This window comes from Patella vulgata, chromosome 9 (assembly GCF_932274485.2).
Source record: "Patella vulgata chromosome 9, xgPatVulg1.2, whole genome shotgun sequence".
NCBI classification, from domain to species: Eukaryota; Metazoa; Mollusca; class Gastropoda; family Patellidae; genus Patella; species Patella vulgata.
In genome coordinates, this window is record NC_065887.2 from 11,118,950 (window position 1) to 11,126,330 (window position 7,381).

Below are 7,381 nucleotides of genomic sequence, written 5' to 3' on the forward strand. Positions count from 1 at the left end.
GTTCGCTGGAAATATAATCAGCTATAGTCTGCCGCTTTTATTGATTTTGACTTAAAATATATTGCATATGTTGGTTTTACGTTTTCAGATATATATTTACTGTTTACTTCACATGTTTTGTTCTGTTATAGGAATATTGATTTCAATTATAACCACAATTGACCTACACATTGAACTAATATTAAACAAATTAAAAGTGTTCATACCTCACTTGATTCCTTTTTACAGATTATTTAAAACATTTTTTACTGAACAGCAGATGTCGAATCTGTGCGGTCGTCAACACAAATCAACATTTTTAATGCCCCTCTTTCACGTGGGCTACGAATGCCACGAATCGTTCCGATTCAAACTTTTTCCGATTCGTAGATAAATCGTACACGATTCTTGAAGTTCGTAAGTGATTTTTGAAACAAAACATTTCGTGGCTAGCTTTGTTACAACCCCTATTGTAATAACAACCCCTATTGTAATAAATGTAATAATTGTAATAAAATTTCAATTAACCCCTATTGTAATATCAACCCCTATTGTAATAATTGTAATTAATGTATTTTACCATACAATAAATTCGACATATAAATTTAAAAGTCAATGGATTTTGAAAACCCATTGAATATCAATATATAGGAATAATGGTATACTGCATAGAATATTATGAAACAACGCGACCGAAAACATGATTAAAAGCCGTTAACGAGTTTGGAGAAATTATTAAAATGGAATGTCAGCCCATATTGTAATCAACGATATTTAAATAAACATAAAGTATGTTCTCTAAACTATCTGTCGTCTGAGGATTTTGAACATCTTTTCCGTGTGCATATCAGATAAAATAATCCTCCTGATAGCATTTTTTAAAATCCTTCTCTACACTTAGACTTATTTATTACAATAGGGGTTGATATTACAATATTGTAATAATTGTAATAAATGTATTTTGCCATGTCAATAAAATCGACACCTAACTTTAAAAATGTCTATGGATTTTGATCACCATATCCGTATCAATATATAAGAGTACTGATATGAATTTATACTGTATAGAATATGATGACAAAAACCCCACCGAAATCATGTCTCAAAGCCGCTTGGAGAATTAATAAAATGGAAAGTCAACCCCTATTGTATTCAATGATATTTAAAAAAAAACGTGAATTGGTTTTTTTCGACGATCGGTCGTCTGGGGCTTTTGAACCTCTTTTCCGTATGCATATCAGATAAAATAATTCCGCTGATTCCATTTTATAAATTCTCCTCTGCAGTTAGACACATTTATTACAATAAGGGTTGATATTACAATAGGGGTTACACAGTATAACCCCTATGGTAATAAAAGTTCTCTCAACCCCTATTGTAATAATTGTAATAAATGTGTTTTGCCATGCTAATACAATCGACACCTAACTTTAAAAGTCTATGGATTTTGATCACCATTTCCGTGTCAACATATAAGATAATGGTATACCTTTATACTGTATACAATATTATGAAACAAAACCACCGAAAACATGTATTAAAACCATTTGAAGAATTATTAAAATGAAATGTCAACACCTATTGTAATCAATGATATTTAAATAAACGTAAAGTATGTTCTCTGAAAATTCTGTCGTCAGGGGATTTTGAAAATCTTTTCCGTGTGCATATCAGATAACATAATCCTCCTGATGGCATTTTAAAAATCCTTCTCTACACTTAGACACATTTATTACAATAGGGGTTGATATTACAATAGGGGTTATACGACATAACCCCTATTGTAATAAAATTTATGTCAACCCCTATTGTAATAATTGTAATAAATGTGTTTTGCCATGTCAATAAAATCGACACCTAACTTTAAATGTCTATGGATTTTTATCACCATTTCCGTATCAACATATAAGATAATGGTATGCCTTTATACTGTATACAATATTATGAAATAACACCAGCGAAAACATGTTTTGAAGCCGTTTGGAGAATTATTAAAATGAAATGTCAACCCCTATTGTAATCAATGATATTTAAGAAAATGTAAAGTATGTTCTCTGAAAATTCTGTCGTCTGAGGATTTTGAAAATCTTTTCCGTGAGTATATCAGATAAAATAATCCTCCTGATAGCAGTTTTTTAAATTCTTCTCTACACTTAGACACATTTATTACAATAGGGGTTGATATTACAATAGGGGTTGATATTACAATAGGGGTAATACGGTATAACCCCTATTGTAATAAAATTTCTGTCAACCCCTATTGTAATAATTGTAATAAATGTGTCTTGCCATGTCAATAAAATCGACACCTAGCTTTAGATATCTATGGATTTTAATCACCATATCCGTATCAATATATAAGAATACTGGTATGAATTTATACTGTATAGAATATTATGAAAAAAACAACAACACTGAAATCATGTCTCAAAGCCGTTTGGAGAATTAATAAAATGGAGATTCAACCCCTATTGTAATCAATGATATTTTAAAAAAAACTGAGGTATGTTCTCTGAAATATCGGTGGTCTGGGGATTTTGAACATCTTTTCCTTGTGCATATCAGATAAAAAAAATCCCCCATATTGCATTTTTTAAATTCTCCTCTGCAGTTAGACAAATTTATTACAATAGGGGTTGATATTACAATAGGGGTTACACGGTATGACCCCTATTGTAATAAAATTTCTGTAAACCCCTATTGTAATAATTGTAATAAATGTGCTTTGCCATGCCAATAAAATCGACACCTAACTTTAAACGTCTATGGATTTTTATCAGCATTTCCGTTTTGAAGAATTATTAAAATGAAATGTCAACTCCTATTGTAATCAATGATATTTAAATAAGCGTAAAGTATGTTCTCTGAAATTTCTGTCGTCTTAGGATTTTGAAAATCTTTTCCGTGTGCATATCAGACAAAATATTCCTGCTGATAGCATTTTTTAAAATCCTTCTCTACACTTAGACACATTTATTACAATAGGGGTTGATATTACAATAGAGGTTACACGGCATAACCCCTATTGTAATAAAATTTATGTATACCATTACTCCTATATATTGATATTCAATGGTTTTTTTTAAAATCCATTGACTTTTAAATTTAGATGTCGAATTTATTGTATGGTCAAATACATTAATTACAATTATTACAATAGGGGTTGATATTACAATAGGGGTTGAGTGAAATTGTATTACAATTATTACATTTATTACAATAGGGGTTGTTATTACAATAGGGGTTGTAACATAGCTTTCATATGGGCTCCAATTGCCACGAATCGTCCCGAATCCAAACTTTTTTCTGATTCGTGAGTGATTCTTATTTGGTTCTTACAGAGAGAGAAAGAGAGAGAGAAATGGGTTTAACGTCCACTCGACACAAACTAGGTCATTTCGAGAGTAACATATGGTTTAATTTTAGTTCAATAATTCGCTTGCGCGTAGGGGTCTTTAGCAGTGGGAGTAAACCGGCGGAGCCAGAGAAAACCCACGAAGTTGGATGGTTCTTACACATTCGTATTGTTCGTAGCAGTTTGTAGTTCGACCACGAAAGTTTTTGTTTATCAAAACTTTCATGGGCGATCTACGAATTTGATGTATCGTAAACCCGCAGTAGCTCTTTCTTATCGTCCGTAACAGCTTCCTATTCGATTTCTTGACGAATAGTGTCAAATATCGTAAACTTTTCATAGCTTTATCTGCATTGTTCGTGGAGAGCGTAGTGTAGGCCTATTCGTAACTGAATTCGGCATTTTCGTAATCAATTCGGCATATTCGTTCCTCATTCGTAACTGAATCGCTTCAATTCGTATAGAGGATTCTTTCATTTCGTAGAAACTAAACTTGGCGTACGGCATATTTGTCACCCGATTACACACGAATTATCGCAACTATTCGGGGCGATTCGTAGCCCAAGCGAAAGCCAGACATTATTAACTGAAGTATTTTTATCGTTTATCAAAAAAAGTTTAAATCATCCACCGATGCACGCATGGTAATTAAGTTTTAACAAAAAATCAAGCTAATTTGGTCTATCGTTTGGAGAGCAAATTAAAGATGCATCGTGTAAGAGCTAAATTAGTCTATTGCAGGTATTTTTTGTTTGGCTTGAAATGTTATATGAATTATTAATCAGACATTTATTAACATGCCAAATGCGCTGTACTAGGTGCATTACTTGGGCATTTACCATTCGTCATTCCATTGTCTGTTCATGTTATGGTGGTTGATCATTGTTGATTTCGTTGATAGACTTCGTTGGTTAGTCTTATTGGGTACATTTAGGTTTTGTTTTTTGGATTTTTTTTTTGTTAATACAAAAAAGTTGGAGATTACTAGGTAGGCAACCGCGATTAGTCAGTGGGTAATATTCTGGATAGTTATAATCGGGGGGTCGGGGGTCGGTCTGGGTATTGAAAGTTCCTCCTGATTTTTCGGCGTTGTTTGGTATCCCCTTGTTACTGGTGCTGGATGCAGGGCATGGCAAGGAAATGAAATGAAATGGGGTTTAACGTCCTACTGTTCTGCTCCTAACCTGGGCTAATGAAGACGGGCATACGCCATACAGTGTGCTATGAGGGAAATTTTGCCCGGACAGCAGCACTACGGCCTACTCTTATATCGAATTCCAACTGATCTTTTACGTGCACGCCAATGTGTACACGGGACCTCGGTTTTAACTATTAACTGTAAGCTCTTTATCTAATCTCCCATAATGTATCTTTAATGATAGTGGGTTTGGTTGAACCAAACAACTTTATTTCAGTGTATTAGTAATACTGCGTTTCAGTTGTCCGAAACGTGTGCAAGGAAGCCATTTTGATTCACAATACTGTCGATTGAGGTAAAGTGTCTGTCATTGTGAACGGATATTACATCACGAAGTTTCTTTAAGATGACAGTTATAAGTCGGCCAGAGACTCGAAATGTCATCTCGTGGACTGAAGATGACACTTTACTGTAAATGCTAGCTAGAGAAAAAGAAATTCAAAGTCAAAATTGTTTTGCGCAATCATGATATGTAGAAGCACCTAAAGTACTCCCAAAGGAATTTATTGTCACGGTAAAATGATATTATGGCTATACTATATTATTGGGAGGAATATGGGAACACAACCACCTTGCGCAAGCCCAATTTAAACTTAGCTGTCAGAGACCAAGATTTATGAGAGAGAGACACACACACAAACTAGGTCATTTCGGGACTAACATAATATGGTTAAATTTTATTTCAATAATTCGCTTGCGCGGAGGGGTCTTTAGCAGAGGAAGGAAACCGGAGGACCCGGGGAAAACCCACGAGGCTGGACAGGCGACCCTACTCCTTGTCACGTACAACCGGGGAATCGAAACCACGCGAGTTGACGCAACGACAGACCTGCTGGTATAACGCGCATGCGCCAACCATTCGGCCATCCGACCTCCATGATTATAAATCATACACAGATTTATGAGGAACGCGATACCAAAGATTAAAGCGATAATTGCATTTTTTTTTAAGTCATATGTTTAAAATATGCTAAAATAAAGCCTTAAAATACATATCATCTATACACACAGCCCTGCCTTGTTAAAGAAAAATCCTAAATCCTATAATTCACTTGTGTCAGTTGACAAATTGGCAAATATATCATTTTCTTTTAAATCCAACATTGACCTTTACGGTGTTATTATCAGGTGTGCAGGTTTGAAAAGTCATTATCCATATCTGTTTTTAACAACGGTCTTTGACAATCGAATCAACTCTCTCTCTTTCATCATGTAGACTTAGTTATCCAAGGACAAGAAATGATAGAAATTCCAAATGCCGTCGACGAGTAGAAATTATTTCCAATATTTACGTGAATGGATTTTTAAGTGCTAGAATGATTCCTATGATTGTATATTGGTGATTTGACAACCTATAGAAATAATTATGCAATTTTCGCTTTAATTAATGGCAAATCGAAGGCCAAAATATGTGGGTCATCTGGGTCTGTAACATAATTTTCACCACAGTGTGCAGATATGCCTAGTCTTTACGATCCCCGGATTGGCTGTAAACTTATAACAGACATAACACCTAGTCTTTATGGTCTTGACTCCCTGATTGGTTGTAAGAGCTGTAGACAGTAGAACTGTCAAACACCACCGGTTAACATCGAAGTTATTGCGCACATGAATATTCATTTAAAATCAATATATCATTAACATTTGAATATGTATATATGTATATCACAAGATATAATATAAGCATCATATTTTCAGTTGGTGCATGGTCATGTGACATGCAACAGGCGAAAGAAGTTTAAATGACGCGTTGTTACTGCGGAGGGTGGGGCGATGGGCTACTCTAGGAACTGGAACTAATGTAGCTCCACCCCACCCCTCCGCATGATGAGATTAAGCGAGGCCCTTAGATCCACGTAAGGTTTGCACCAAATTCAGTAACTGGTTAAGTAAAACATTCGGTTGGACGGAAAAACGAAACGAAATTGTGCTCTGTATTTTAATGAGATGTTTGAGAGAGAAAGAGGGAGAAATGGAGTTTAACGTCCACACGACACAAACAAGGTCATTTCGGGACCAACATATGGTTCAACTAGCAGTGGGAGGAAAAGGGGAGGACCCTACTTGTCATATACAAGTGGGGAATCGAAAGCACGCCAGTTGACTCAATGACAAACCTTATGATACAACGCACACGCACTAACTATTCGCCCCCCCCCCAACCCACCCAACCTGAGATGTTTGAAACAGCATGAATGAGTCACTAGATTGTCTAACAATTGTATATAACTAATGACCGCTGTGTCGTTTGGGTCAATAGTCTGTCTAACAAACAACCTTAAATAAAACACAGACATCAATTTCACCAAAATACAAATGATAATAGATCAATGCCAGTCAATGCAACAGTGTCCGTGGTGAAAGTAGACATAGTGTTCGTTTGTTATGTAAATAAATTTGATTGAATTAACTTGGGCAGGCTTCATTGAGAGGTTTACACACATCTAACAGAAACGAACAGTATGATCACAAACGTATATTCTTTAAAACCGACTCTCCAGCATGATAGAGTCCGGCACATTCTGAATAGATTCGAGTGAAATAAAAGCGGGTTTAACGTCCCACTTTTCAGCCCCGACTGGGATAATGAAGGCATACGGGGCATTTTCGCCCGGACAGCGGCACTACTGTCAAAGGTTCTTTTACGTGCTCTCCAATGTGTACACGGGTCCTGGGTTTTACCTCCTGTCCGAACCACTAGGTAGTATCCTTGCCAGGTCCTTAGATTCGAGTTCCCAGATTGTTCAACTGGCGACTAGGGACTCCAATTCTAATGAAATTCCTATGAAACCGAATGACAATGTGTAAAAATGTGTAAACTTTTCTTGTTTTTGTTATTCACCTTTAAT